The sequence below is a fragment of the Giraffa tippelskirchi genome, chromosome 4 (assembly GCF_054371585.1).
Source record: "Giraffa tippelskirchi isolate mGirTip1 chromosome 4, T2T-mGirTip1v1.2.pri, whole genome shotgun sequence".
NCBI lineage: Eukaryota > Metazoa > Chordata > Mammalia > Artiodactyla > Giraffidae > Giraffa > Giraffa tippelskirchi.
In genome coordinates, this window is record NC_137278.1 from 89,177,638 (window position 1) to 89,193,579 (window position 15,942).

Sequence of the window (15,942 nt, forward strand, 5' to 3'; positions counted from 1 at the left end):
GATTTCCACGTCAAGCAGCTTGGGACCCAGACACACGGAGTCCTCGTCGGGACCGTTGTGACCCCAGAAGTAGAGAGCTGGGGCACATCCTCACAACAGGGAGGACAACTCTGGGCTGGGAACACAGGAGCTGTGAGACCAAAACCACAGTGTTCCCCATGCGGGGAGGGGAATCGGGTGAGGACCGGAGGGGGGTGGATTATTGAGGCTCTCCTGTTTGAAGAGCCCTAAGAATCTAGCCTGACCCCTAGACACAGCACTCCCAGAAGATGGCAAAATGGGCAGTCACCCTGGGGAACCCACCTGCAGAAACATCAACCTCTGAAAGGATGGACACATGGCCTTATAGAGATACAAACAGATGCACAGGCAAATACTGAGTGTGCACACACAGAGACACAGACACATACACTTAGAGAATCATCATCAACAAATTCACACAACACCTGCCTCCAACCTCAAGAGATGATAGGAAGTGTCTGCTCTGCAGAGATCACAGCCTCATAAGTCTCCAGGAACCTACTGTCTTCCCCTCCCCCTCTCCTGCTTCACCGTTGGCTTTGGAGCACTTTCATCCTCTCCTCCTGTTCAGGTGGGAGTTGGGAGGGGCCCCCGGGGGAGTCATTCTGAGTCTTTATTGTCCAGCCACCAAGTGGGGTCCTGGGGAATGCCCATAGGGACAGCACGGCTACATAGCAATAGTCACTGGATTTCCTAATTGGAACCATCTCTCTGTTCAAATCACAAAGAGTACTTAAGAAAAAAAAAAGAAAAGAAAAGCCATAGTATTGTAATTCTCTATGTTGCCAGAGGGGCTGGGGAGAGTAGGAATCCTGGGGCTGTGGAGCAGGCTCAGAAAGAGTGAGACTAGGACAGAGAAGGGTCGGCAATCATCTTCAACAGATTCCAGCTGAGGACATGCCTTCATCTGCTTCGCATGTACCTCTGACCCTGGCCCTAGAACATGCCCTGATCCAGACCTCAGTCTGACCCAAAACCCTGACCTAAAACAGACCCCCAAGCTTAATCCCAGTTTGACCCTTAATCCTGGTCATAGAGTCATAGGTCAGGACCCTGTCCCTGACCCCAGACTGAACCCCAGTCCTCTCAAGCATCATCCAACCTTGCATTTGGCGAGAGGAGTATGGCTGGCCCCTTGTGGACTCCCCAACGATGGGACGCAGCTCAGCCTATGAGGCTCTGGGAGTGAAACCCGGCTGTAGGATAAAATATTTCCCTCCCACCCCCACCCCACCTACAACCCTTTTCCATGGGGCTTCAGCTATTGCCTGAAGTGCTCTGAAGCCTGGGTTCACATCTTGCCTCCCACGTCTCTGTAGCCTTCTGGGCACCTTGAAATCAGAACCGACTGGGGGATCAGTCATGCTGGTTCAAGTGGAGCTTTGCCTGGATGAACTTTGCAGTGCTTGGCACAGGGGCTGAGAGAACACAGAGGGCAGACATCAGACACTCTTGGACTATGTAGCCAGTCAGGCAAGGCACAGCCTCTGCGCCCTCCTACTAGGCTCAGGAAATACCCATCTATGGGGCAAGTCATCTCTTCACAGAGGCACAGCGCTCCCCAAGAGTATCCCAGACTTTCTATGCCCAAAGAAATAACAACATGGCACTTTCCAAATCCTTTATATGTGTGCAGCCCTGTAGGGCCAACATCTCTTCTACAGCTACTATTTATTTCAACTCCACTCAGCCCTGTGAGAAAACACTATTTTTAGATATTAGATTTACATATAACTTTTTGTATTGAAGAAAAAGCTGAGCCCCAGAGTGGCCCTCCCCATCTCCATCGCAGTCTCTTTGCCCCTCTCCCGCCGTCAAGCACACAGCCCCCTGAGACGCGAGATCCTGTCCCACATGGCAGCTGCCTCTTTGTTTAACATCCATGCTTCTGACCATTAAAGCTGACAACGGAGGGACCTGTTAGTTTTACACCTAACTTTGCATAGTTTTGGCCCCGAATTTTTTAAATTGATGCTTATTTATTGCAGTAATTTCTTTTCCCTAAAACTACCTCTGCTTCCTCCAACTGGAGCCAAATGGAAAGAAGCAAAAAAAAAAAAAAAAGCCCATGATAAAATGGTGGCCAGTGTCCAGAGTGACCAGGAGGCTGTGGGTGGGAAGCAAGGCTACTGTTCAGGGATTGAAGAGAGGCTGCAAGGTTTTGCCAGCCTCCCATTGGGTCCACGATAGTCTAGCCTGAGAAATAAAGCTGCCCTCTCCTGCCTTGCTGGCACCAAGGCACCCTTGGAAGTCAGCTGTCAGCTCCTCCTCATCCTCCCCAGGCCTCTGGCTTGTCCCCATTTCATTCTGAGGCCTCTCCATACACGCATGGCAGTAGCAGGCCTCCTTGCTTGAAAAACCTCAAGTCCCAAGGGGAAGTGACGTTTTGTTTCTGAGGGGTGAAGAAGAGAGGTTGCCTTGGGCCACCAGGCCCTACTCAGACATGCTCTTCCATCGCTTTCTAGAACGGGAGCAGAAAGTGCCACCCCAGCACATTAGCAGCACCCCTTTGGCCCTGGGTCCCAGCTGTGGCCCCAGATATTCATCCCAAGGACAGCTAACCCTTCTCCCCCTCCACGTCCTCCCTCTGGATCAGGCACTGCCAGGCCAGCCATGCCTCTCGGGCGCCGAATCTTCAAGGACAGCTTAGAGGACAGTCCCAGATTGTGCTGGTGATTCTGAGAGGGGCTGGGTCCCTTGCTGTCCAGGCTGGGTAGGAGTACAGACTTAACCCAGCTTGATTTGGAAACCACCACAGTGCCGTGGATGCTGCCTTCCTAGAGCCCCCGGGGGCTAAGCTCCCCTTCACTCCCCACCCTTCCACCCCCCAACTTGGGCTCTGGACTGTTTAGAACATTTATGGGCCCCTTCAAAACCACTACCTGCCAGCGTCCCAGCAAGGCCCCCCCACATTTTTGGAGCCACCATCCTGCTGTCTATCGTGCTTCCGAAGCAGAGCTATATTCTGGATTCTAATTACTTATTTCTTAAAGGTTTCTTCTTCTTTGTCCCTCAGTGTGACTTGCTCCCACATTACCCCCAGTATCCTCTCATCATTCGCTCTTTAGACTCTTTTGTTTTTGTTTTCTTTTATCGACAACAGCCCCCACCCAAGTGTCTCTACCTGGCAGGGGCCAGATGCAGACACAGCCTGGTGCCTCACTCCCAGCTTCTCCAAGACCCATGGCTGGGGGAGGGAGCCCCTCACCCACCCCCTTGAAGCGCTGGGAAGCAGGCAGTCAGCCCTTAGGAGAGTACTTTGCCGCTTCCTCCTTTGCCTGAATCTGGAACAAGCCTCACCCCATACCTCATCTCAGAAATTGCAGCTTCGGACACTTGCCCCAGAAGGAATTTTTTCAGAGAAATGGAAATATCCCCATCTTCCTGTCAAAGCCCCCATAGCCAGTCCCCTTCCTCCTACTCCATATCCAACCCAGACCAAAGCAACCAAAAAAGGGACTTGCCGATGGAAGGAGCGAGGTAGGGATGAGGAATGCAGCTGGCAGTGTCGAAGGCAGCACTGCCTGGAAAAGAGTAGCCTGCCCGGTGGCGATGGGACACCGGCCGGCAGTGCCCCAAGCTGGCTGTGGCTGGCAGGGACCGTGCTGCAGCGATGGCGCTCCCTCAGGCCCTGGGAGCCAAGAGCCCTTTATAGCCTGAAACCTGCCCTGGCACCGCCCACTGGGCGGTTGCAACCAGGCCTGCAACCAGGGGAATCGCTAGGAGCTGGAAGGGCATGCGCCCCAGGACCCCAGGGCCAGGCCCCATGCACAAGAATCTGGGATTCAACCTCCTCCCATCCCAGACAACTCCATGTCCTGGTATGTGCATGAGAGTCGTGTGTGTGTGTGTGTGAGTGTGTCTGTGTGTTTCTGCCCATGCACGCGTGCGCTCGTGCTTAAACTTCCATTCAAAGACCTCAGATCTCTTTCCCTCATCCTCTTTCTCTGGCGGTAACAGTTTTTGAAAGGATGGGGAGAGCAGTGTGTTTCTGCTCAGTTTATCAAATTACACTCAGTGACAAAGGACTGAAGTGCATTTTCTTGAAGGCTTGACAATTGGAGATCCAGGAGGAAAAAAGAAAGGCATGACAGAGAACTCAAGGCTTTTGTGGAGGGTAAAACACCGATGTCAAAGGCAGGGATGTGGTCGGGTGGCTCTAAGTGATTTTGCCTTCATGCTGTTGGTATTAAAAACTGTTCCCCCCACCCACACCCTCAGCTGCAAAAATCCCATGGATCCTAGAAATTGCAAGATAGTTGATTTTTAAAAGGAACACTGTTCATTTTCACATGGGTCGAGCCAGGCAAGCTGGAGCACAGCTTCCTCCCTCCAGGGCTGCCCTTCCCAGCCCCCCATGCCAGGGGAGGGCTGGGAAGCCTGCTCAGAGGAGTCCCTCATGGAGGTACAGTGCCCTCTGCCCTCTCCCCATCTGGGCCTGTGCAGCCAGCTTCTCTCCTGGGGCCTGACTGGGACAAGGATGGGGTGGGCTTTTTCTTGCCAAAGTTCTGCCCTGCACCTGAACTCTAAGGATTGCTAGATGGAGCTGGATGAACTGTCAAGGCAGTTTGGGGCCTGAAGCAAAGTACATGCGGTCATTGGACTGCTTTCCCAAAGGTCTCCATTCTTTGGGGCTGGAAGGGAGAGCAGCAACCCAGTTGCCAGCCTCAGACACAGCCGAAGGAGCCAGGAAGAATATCCCCTCATCCAGAGAAGGTGCCCAGAAGTCCACCCCTACCAGCCTTTCCATTCCCAGCTGGCTTGGGCTCAGAAGCCACCCAGCAGGCCGGCCAGCCAACTGACTGGCAGCCTTGCTCAGAAAGCTCAGAGAGCAGAGCTAGCCTGAGAAGCTGGTTGGCAGAGCTCCCCATCCCTGCGTCCAAATCCCTTCCTCTTGTGTGAGGCTGTGGCTCCTGTGGACTCTCTCTGGAGGAGGAGCTGGAGGAGACTCAGAGCAGGGAGGCTGTGTGGCTGCCCACCTGAAGTCCACCCCCCTTTCTTCTCATACCTGTACCCCACCATCCACCCCAGCTCCGAGCTAAAGTGGTCCCAGATGCTACGGCTTTCCTCACTTTCTTCCCCAGACACTGATAGGGTGGCCACAGATTAGAGGCGGAGCTCCCAGCAAGACGCCCTGTGGTCCATCGTTCTGAAGTCCGGGGATATTCTAGCCTGTGCCTCTGCTCCCACCAGGATTTCACCTTCCTGACCACTCTGAGGTACCAGAAAGTTTGTGGGAGGACTTGGGCCCCTCCTACACAGTCTTTCCATCAGCATCCCCTCCAGAACTCTATGCTTCATCTTCAAGCCAAGCTTCAGTACAGATCACCTGGTCTCCTATCCCACAACTAGATTGCCACCTGAAATCCCTTCTGTGTGGGAAATCTGGAGCTCCTCTCTCTCTTTTAGTTTTCCCTCCATTGGTTTCATTCCTTCCTCCCTGCCCTGCTCTTCCAAGTCCATTCACTCCTCACACTTGCAGCAAATAGGCAGAGTGGCCTGTAACTCGGAATAATGGCTCTGGAGTCCATGAGACCTGGGCGCTGAGCCTGCACCACCACTCATTCCCATGAGCGCTGGTCATCTGAGCCTCGGATATGTCTCCAAGGTGGTGACTGGATTAGGCGGGAATGAGGGTGAGGCAGGAGTCCTAATAGAAGGCTGGTGATAGCTCAGGAACAGGAACAGTAGGAACAGTAGTGATAGCAGTAACGCAGCAGTAAAGGCCACCACTGATTCCTATGTGCCTGCTGCTTTTCAAAGCACTTCACATATATGATTTCATTTAATCCTCACATCAACCCTGGGAGGTAGATACTATATTCCCACTTCATAGAGGAAGAATCTGAGGCACCAAGTGTTTTGACAACTTACCCAAATGAATCCTGCTGCACTTTGGGGGTTAGATTTAATCTCCTCTAGAATCCAAGCCCAGGGAATCTGCATTAGCCAGGGCTCTTAGCCAGGATACTAAGGACTAAACCAAGCTGGCTGCAGGGAGAATGGAGAAAAGTGGACCCCTCTGTCCATGGGATTCTCCAGGCAAGAATACTGGAGTGGGTTGCCATGCCCTCCTCCAGGGGATCTTCCCAATCCAGGGATCGAACCCAAGTCTCCCGCATAGCAGGCAGACTCTTTACCGTCTGAGCCACCAGGGAAGCCAGGCATATATTCGAACTGTCCAGTTAAAAAGTTGACATATTTGGCAACTGATTAGGTGGGGAAGGAGGCGGGTGTTTAGGATTTAAGGCTGGGTAGCTGGGTGCATGGCAGAATTACCTACTGAGCTGGAAGCTCAAAAGAGTGAGGCTTAGGGGACAAGATGATGAGTTTGGTTTTGCCCTGGAATTCCCAAGGTGACTAGGGGATATTCAAGTGGAGTTTTCTGGTGGGCTCTTAGAGATGATTTAAACATCATCTGCACTCCTATGATAAAGGAAGATGTGGGAGTAGAGAAGCCTACACAGAAAGAGAAGTGGGCCTAGGATAGAGTCCCAAGGATACCAACATTTAAGGCACAAGAAGAGAAAAAGGAGTCTGGGAAAGAGGGACCTCTTTTCTATGCCCCAAACCCCCGTCCTAGTGTTAACCTTACCCGAGACTGATTATCCTATTTGTTTGTTTCTGCTCAGCACTTAGAATCTTAGGGTAATCACGGTACTCAGGTTAGTAATTTCACCCTCGCCTAACTTAGAGACCGGAGAAGGCAATGGCACCCCACTCCAGTACTCTTGCCTGGAAAATCCCATGGACGGAGGAGCCTGGAAGGCTACAGCCCATGGGGTCGCTAAGAGTCGGACACGACTGAGCGACTTCACTTTCACTTTTCCCTTTCATGCACTGGAGAAAGAAATGGCAACCCACTCCAGTGTTCTTGCCTGGAGAATCCTAGGGACGGCGGAGCCTGGTGAGCTGCCGTCTATGGGGTCGCACAGAGTCGGACACGACTGAAGCGACTTAGCATAGCATAGCATAACTTAGGGACACACATATACACACAGAGCTTCCTGACCTATGGTCATTGGTAGGATTCTGTATCTAGCTACTGAGTTAATGTTTTCACTGAGCTTTTCACCATGTTGTATGGTGACATAACACTTTCAGGGGCACCTCCTAAGTGGGTCCGGATCTTGCCTGCCACAGACCGAGACTCCATCCAGGCTGCCCGTCAGGGCAGAGCTCCCCCATTGCACCGTGTCCTCCAGCAGACTGTGGGTTCCCCCTGGACAACACTACCTGACCGTGTAGCCGTCTGTTGTTTGTTCAGGGCTGAGACAGGAAGGGGGCCTCTGTGGGAGCAGGGAGTGTGAGGATCCAGTGAGGTCCAAAGAAGGACCAAAACTCAACAGAGGGAGAAGCCACTCTGAAACCCATGTGGGAACCAAAGGGGAATGGGGAGTGTTGGAAGCACGGGAAGAAAACCAGGCAATGAGAGAGGGGGATGGACTCTCTTCCCACATGCTCTCCTGATCCATCAGGGAGATTCCATGTGCTGGCTGGGCAAGCAGGGATGCCAAGCTCTCCTGGAGGGGCCTGGGCCAACTGGGAGAGAAGGGTGAGAGACAGGTGAAAGAAGCAGACAAGGATGGAGGTACTTAGGCTAGGTCTCCTCACGCTAGTTATGAAAGCAGCAGCTCAGACAGCCCTAGGCCAGGCTTGCCCTCTGGGGGAGACAAGGCATTGCCCTCAAAGGCAAGTGGCAGCTGTGGGCAAGTTCCCCTGCACAACCATCCAGCAGAGAACAAATGCTCAGGGAAACGTTAGCAGTGCTTCCTCTCTCGGGCGAATGCTCACATGCCTGTTCCCACAGGCGCTCTCCCGCACTCACCCATGCTCGTGGAGGCTCACACAGGCTTCCGGCGCCCCCCACCCCCGCCCCAAAGCTTTGCATGCCCAGCCCTTTCCCCATTCCGCACAAGCTGGTTGAGGCATGGAGCTTCATGGCCTTGGCACCTCTGACCTGGCAGGAGAAGGTTGGGGCCACTCAACCTTCTCAGCACCTTAGAACTCACATGAGCAGTGACTGGCTTGGCCGGCAGAGAGAGGGACAGCTCGGAGCCTGGGTGGTGTGAGGAAGTCCAGGGGTGAGACTGGGGAGGTGGGGCAGGCTACACAGAGAAGGCTACGGTGACGTGAAGAGGACTCTTTGTGGCTCTCTGCCTTGTCCCTTAACCCCTGAGCCCCCTCTATGGGACCCAGCTCCCACAGGGTTCTAGTCGGTTTAGAGGAAGCCAAGAATAACTGCTCTAGGGCAGGGGCTCAGAGCACCCATCACTGATCCCTTGGGGCTCTATGGTAGAAGGATTTTTTCTCCTGGCCTGTCCCTGTGACTGGTCCCTCATCAGGATCACCAGGGCAGAGGCCACACCCTGTCTACAGCTTGAGGATGGCCTGGAAAGGAGGCCCCACCCCGCTTACCACAACCAGCCAGCAGGAGTACAGGTCAGGGAGTCATTCCTGCCGCTCATTGGATGTACAGTCTTGGCCAAGTCACTTCACCCCTCAGGCTCAGTCTTCTTATAAGAACGGGGAAAAGAAGTCTAGCCTTACTGGGCAATCGGCAGTGATGACACTGATAAAAAGATATTCCATATAAAACACTTGGCACAGTGGTGGGCTCAGAGCCGGGACAGAGTCACAGTAAGGCCCAGGAAGCCAAAGCTTTGGGTTTCTCATGTATATAGGCTCCTGAGAAGCCCTGGCAATTCATACTTTGCATTATTTTCTTCAAGAGGGTCCCCAAGGTTTCGGGTTTCATAAATCCTGGGACCTGAATGGCAGCCATTCCCTTTCCTGCTCCACCCTGTCCTCAAGCCTCTCACTGTCTCCCGGGCGCAGGAGAACGCCCCCGTCTGGTGGGCAGAGCTGAGACAAGCCCCAAGCAAGGCCTCCTTCCAGGTGGAAGGCCCAGGTGCCGTCACCTTCCCCGAGTTGGTTGCCGTGGGACCGGCTACCTCCCTGAGTCAGGCTGAGGCCCTACTGCTCCCCATTCTCGGCACCCAGCCTGGGACCCCTCTAAATGAATTCCCTGGAATTCTGGGCACTGTATCCTAGTCCTGGCAGGGACTTTTCTCCAAAAATTACGAACTCCTAGGGAAGCTAGTTCTAGGGCTGTGCTAGGCAACCCGGGGGCTCAAGAATGGGCCTTCAGGAAAACAAAAGCAACTTGGCCGGCTTCTCCATTAGCACCCGTTTCCCTGAGGAGCCTTGGAGGGAGTGGGGACACAGGACTCCCTCCTCAGTGTCTGGGAGATGGATGGGGCCGATTTTTTCCAGGATTCCTCCCCATAAATCTGATTTGGCCCCTCATCTGTCTAGGCCAGTCTCCATGGAGGTGCGCGGGAGTGATGAATGAGCTGCCTGACTAATGTGACTGGGGTGGCAGGGACCTAGGGAGGGGCTCTGCTCTGATGGATGGTCCTCATGAGGGCATATTGCATTAGACACCCATAATGCGATCAGCAGGGCCATTACGATACCAATTTGTTGCTCCTCCTCACCAGGGCGGGGCAGTGAAGCTGGAAGATTAAGGAGGACGTCAGGACTTTGGAGACACCTGGGGGGGATTTCAGAGGGTGGGGGGCAAGATTTCCTTGTTGGGGCTCATTACTAGGGAAATCATACGGAACTAAAAAAAATGCAGAATGGAAAGAAGAGAGGGGAAGTGAGGCCAGGAGAGAAGGTGTGACCTGTCCAAGGTCACTTCTGGAACCAGAGGGAAGAGCTAGACTTAGCACTTGAGTCTCCTGCTTTCTGCGCCTGCTGCAGCCAGAGATGGAGAAGGGACTGAGACTAGGAGAGGAGATACGTCACTCTGGCCTTTTCGCTGCTCTCCTGAAACAAGGGAGGCCAATGACTGCTTCCATTCAAAGAGGAGGGGGTCTGGTGCAGGTTCCCACAGGGGCCCGAGATGGCCTTCACTCCAGACCACCCACAGTCCCGCAACCCCACCTACCCACTCCAGACCACCCACAGTCCCGCAACCCCACCTACCCACATTAGTTCTGATCTCCGTGTCTCTCTCCTGTCATTTTAAAGTAGACTTCTAAACACTCCACTGTCTCCAATCTTTCCTCTAGATCACCAGAGGGGATCTTTTAAAACAAAATGTTCTTTTCTTCTTAAAAGCTGTCAGCAGCTCTCTGTTGCCCTCGGGGTGGGTCTCAGGCTGGCACTCTGACTCCAGCCTCTCCCCCAGCCTCAGCTCTGGGGTTCCCTCCAACTCCCCCAGCCTCTTCTGCGGCAAAGGCATGCCATCCACTTTTACACTTCTAGATCCTTTATTTGGACGTTAGGGACAGGAAACTGGTCACCATATGCTCCAGTTCCTGGACATTTCGGTTAGTACAGCCTCTACTCATTTCCTTTTCCCTAGCCCTACTCTTGACCCTCACTCTCACCCCTAGACCCACCTGCCATTGTGTTGGTATATGTCCAGTGATGTGTATGCATCTTTGAAAATAGTATTATCTTTTGTATGTATGAGTCTTTAACTAACAAATGATCTTGCAATGTAGATCTTATTCCAGGTTTAAAAAATTTTTAACATCATTTAAAAATTCTGTTTATGTTGCTCTACGTATTTCTAGTTTGATACTCTGTAACTGCTGTAAAATATTCCAAAATATGTATCTACCACATTTTACCTTGGTAACAGAAACCCAGATTTCTTCCAGCTTCCTATTTCTGCACACATTGTGCAGTGAATGTATTTTCTCTGGGCGTTTAACCAGGAATGAGCGCATCCTAGGGAATGTGCAGATGTCAATTAAGTTTTGTTGTGTGACTCCAGGCAGACTGCACTGGCTCACATCCATCAGCAGTGCACAAAGGTGCCTGGTTCCTCACATTGTAAACGACTCTTGCATTATGCTCATTTCTAATTTTGCCAGTTTGATCAGAATGAAATCTCTTAAGCCTTCACACATGCCAGTTACCACTGTTTCGACTACCCCCCTTTCATTGACTAGTAAGCGTCTACTTATCTTTTAAAACCCAATTTAAGAATTATATCCTTGTGTGGAGTTTTCCAATTTGTCACCCTTTCCTTGGTGCTCCAGAACATTCTGTACATACCACCCTAGCATTTATCATCTCACCACAGTCCTTCCTCTCTTTCTCACTCACACACCACCCTCTGCCTTGGCCGCTAAGGCAGATAAGGTTCCTGCCTTTTGGAACCATTGGAGACGGCGAAGAAGAGTGAAGGAGGGGGTGGGCTGTATCTGTGAGAATGGGGAAATCAGGAAATCACGACATACTTCTTTTTCTGTCTGTACTCTCAATAAGTACTTTCCTAACTAAGTCCTGTCTTATGTACTCCAGGACCTCACTCAGACTACAAGCAACTTTATTCTAGTCATTTCTAAATGTTTCTTTCCTTCTGCCTGTGACCAAACCAATATCTCTCTTAGCCTGAAAAGACTTTCCCTTGATGCCAATGAACTCTAAGCTGATGTCTCATAAAGGATGCATTGAAAAGAACATGATTTTTAGAATGAAAAGAACTTGAAGAACTCAATCTTTCTAGGCCTCTGGTTTACCAGTCTGTACATCAGATGTAAATGAGTTGTGAGAGTTACACTCAGCATTTGATAACCTTCTGTGCCCAATCTCTTTCCTTCTTCAAGTTCTGAAATGTATCTTCCACACACATCTGAAACTGAATTTCTCATCTTCCCAAAAACTAAATCTCCTCTGGAATCTCTTGTTTCCAGCAATCCTGTTATTTTTTTCCAGTGAATCAAGAAGACATTAACTTGACATCTCCCATCTCCCTGGCTGTTTAGTTAACCAGAGTCAGCTGAGTCACCTCCCATGTTGGTTCTCAAATCTACCCCTCATCTCCATTCCCATTTCCACTGTCCTCGGGGTAGAGGAAGCTTCAGAATGGAGAAGAGATTGTTAAGAAACAATATATACAAACAAACTTAGCTGGTAACCTATTTTCTCAGGTTACTTCCCACCCTAACTAATTGCTTCTCCCCATCCACACTCATCAGGTGGCTGATAGGAACCACAAACCTCAATGACCAGCACGCTAGCTACCTCCACCTGCTGCAGATGGAGTTAATTTTACAAGTCATGCCAAGGCACAGATAACCCTTGATACACCAAAGCAAAAAAGAAGATAAGATCTCTCAAAAAATCTTCCTGAGGACCAAAACAAACCTTTGAAGGCAGTATAAACACAGTGTTAGTACAGACAAATCTTACTTATGAATATTTATACAAAAATCCTACAACAAATGCTGCTAAATAAAACCAGAAGTTCAAAATAGTAAGACATCACGACCAACTGGGGTTGCACCCATAAATGAACCAAAATGTCGAAACATTAATACTTAACTGTATGAATTGGTGAAGGAAATGGCTGGAAAAAAAAAGCACTTAGTAAAGTTCAACACTAATTTCTTATAAAATCCAGGAATAGAAGAAAACTCCCTTAACTTTATGAGCCTACAACAAACCTCATAATTAATAACTAAACATTAGATGGGTTTTGGTTAAAGTAAGAAAAGAGACAAATTCTTACCATTACCACTAACAGGCAATGCTGTCTGGTTGTCTTAGCTAATTAAATGAAGAAAAAATTAGAAATGCAAGGGTAAATAAAAATTTTAAGAGTATAAATGCCAGAGATAGCTCTTGGACAATTTTCTCAACTTCTTTCATGTTTATTGATTTTGGGGGTTTTCTCTCCCTTCCTGGGTCACTCTTGGTAATACACACTCTTCTAGAAGCATCAGCCATCTTTCTTTAGGTTTATGGACTTATTTCCACAAAATTACATAAATTATTCTCAACATTACTTACAGTTAAACTATTATCTTAAGTTATTATTTAAACCCAGTTCTGTGGTAATTTCCACTTTCTATTTCTTAGTTTTGTTTAGAAATCAGGATAGTAGTATCTGTACTTTTTTACCTTGTTTTTCCTTGATTAGGTTTGCTTAGTGATTTGTGTTTTCATCCTCCCACCAACAGACAGTTCTTCGATTTACAGAGAAATGTGAAATTGCCATTATCTGCAGATATTAGGACTGCCTATAATAGAATATCCCAGAACATCAACTGAAAACCTATTCAGTCAAATAAAATATGCAGTAACTTGTTCAGATACATGACAAATATATAATCAATAGCTTTCATGTAAGTTAACATTATTAAATTTGGAAACCTAATTTAAAATATATGATGAATAATATGAATACTCTTGTGGATTTAAGTAATTAATGCAATAAAGTGAATTCATGAATTCAGTAGTTATGGGAAGAAAACATGAAACTTTACATAGGACATAAAAGAAGACCTAGATAGAGACTCACAATGTTAGGAGTCAGTTTCTCCAATATTGGATAAATTCAGTATAATCCCAATCAAAATTCCCATGAAATTTTAAAAATAAAACTTTATAAAATAATTCTAAAGCTCATCTGCGAGAATACACATACAAGAAGAACCAAGAAATTTTTAGAGAAGGTCACTGATGGGAGACTTTCTCTACTAGATATTAGAACATATTTGAAGATTACAAAAATTAAAATGTTTCCTATTGGCACAGAAATAGACAAATAGATCAGTAGAATATCAATAGACCCATGCATTACAAATCAGTAAGGAAAGGATTGACTAATAATAATATGTGTTTAGGATCTTCAGATTGCCATTTGGGAAAAAAAAGATTAGATCTGCATCTTATATAATCCCAAAATAAAATTCGGAAAGACTGAATATCTAAATGTAAAACAAAACTAAAATTTTTTATAATCTGGGGGTGGGTGGGAAAGCTTCTCTAGGCAAGATACAAAACTCAGGAGCTTCCTTTTTAAAAGAAAGAATCGACAATTAAGCTACATCAAATTTCAAAATTCTGTATGAGGAAAGCTAGTATAAACAATGAAAATAGACAAAAGTGAGTGTATGAGCTAACAATTCTGAAACTGTGTACTGGGGTTGAATAAATAAGTTAACAGCTGGTAGATGATGAGAGCCAGGTTCTCACTGTTGGAGCCGCTGCTGCTGCTAAGTCGCTGCAGTCGTGTCCAACTCTGTGCAACCCCATAGACAGAAGCCCAGCAGGCTCCCCCATCCCTGGGATTCTCCAGGCAAGAACACTGGAGTAGGTTGCCATTTCCTTTTCCAATCACTGTTGGAGAAAGATAAGCAATAAAGAAAGATTAGAATTATTCCTATGGTACTAGAGTTTGATGTGTAGTATAAATATACACATAAGCCTCATACCTTACATATATATACACACAGATGTATAGATATAGGAACAGTAATACCATGTGTATATATGGATATCATATATAATAAAGTATCTAGTTCTGTCTGCTGAAAGCCAAAAAAAAATAATGACATCTCAATAGCAATGAGCACACCAAGCACCCAAATCTTAGTTTCTAAATATCATTCTTTCATAAAAGGAATCAGGACTCCGTGAAGAACTGGTTAATTCTAGGGCTGGAACAGGGAAAAGAGAAGATAAACTTGTAGCATCTTGTAGTTTGATAAAACAAGGAAATAATGTTTTTAACAAAGAATGGGGGTTTAGCAAAGGTACTCTGGAGACAACCCGAAAGAGCTCCCAACCTGAAATAATCTGAGCAATAAAAGAAATAAATAACATAGTATTGGATTATAACCTAAGAGGTGAAATAAATATATAAGCCCAAAGGGTAGATACATAGCTCAATGGAACAGAACTGAGAGTCTAGAAATAAACCCATACATCTATAGTCATTTGATTTTAACAAGGGTGCCAAGACTATTCCGTGGGGAAAGAATTGTCTTCTTGATTAATTGTGCTGGGACAACTGGATATCACATATAAAAGAATTAACTTGGACTCCTAACTTATACCACATACAAAAATTCAAATCAAACTGGATCATTAAAGACCTAAACATGAGGTAAAATTATAAAATTCTTGGAATAGAAGCACAATCTTCATGACTTCGGTTGAAGCAACATTTTCTTAGATTCTTAGCTATCATACCACAAGCACAAGCAACAGCAAAAACAAAAGCAACAGCAAAAACAAAAGATAAATTTGGACTTTATCAACATTTAAAACTTTTTTTTGCATCAAAAGGCAGTGTCAAAATGTGAAAAGTTCCACAGAATGGGAGAAAATTTGCAAATCATGTATATGATAAGGCTCTAATATCCAGAACGTATGAAAAACTTTTACAATTCAAAAACAAGACAAATGACCCTGTTTAAAAAGGAACAAATGATCTGAATAGACATTTCTCCAAAGATGATATACAAATGGCTAATAAGCACAAGCAAAGATTCTCAACATCATTAGTCATTAGGGAAATGAATATTAAAACTACAATGAGGTATCACTTCATACCTACCAGGATGGCAATTATTGAAAAAAAAAAAAAAGCAAACCAGAAAATACCAAGTGCTGGCAAATATATGATGAAATTTGCACCCTCTTGCATTGCTGGTAGGACTATAAAATAATGCAGACACTTTGGAAAATAGTTTGGCAGTTCCTCAAAAAGTTAAACATAGATTTATCATATGGCCTAGCGGATCCTCCAGGTATGTATCTGGAGAATTAAAAACATGTCCAAACAAAATTGTACACTTATGGTCACAATGGCATTGTCCACAAGAGCCCCAAAGTGGAAACAAGTTGTTTATTCTTCTATTGGACTTGTTTGTCTATTCATTGATGGGCAAAAGTCTATCAACACATGAATGGGTAAGCAAAATGTAGTAATATCTATAGAATGGAATATTATTTAGTCATAAAAGGAATGAAGTATTGATACATGTTACAACATGTATAAACCTTGAAAGCATTTTGCTAAGTGAAAGAAGCCAGACACAAAAGGACACATATTATATGATTCCACTTACATAAAATATACTGAATGGGCAAACTAATAGGAATAGA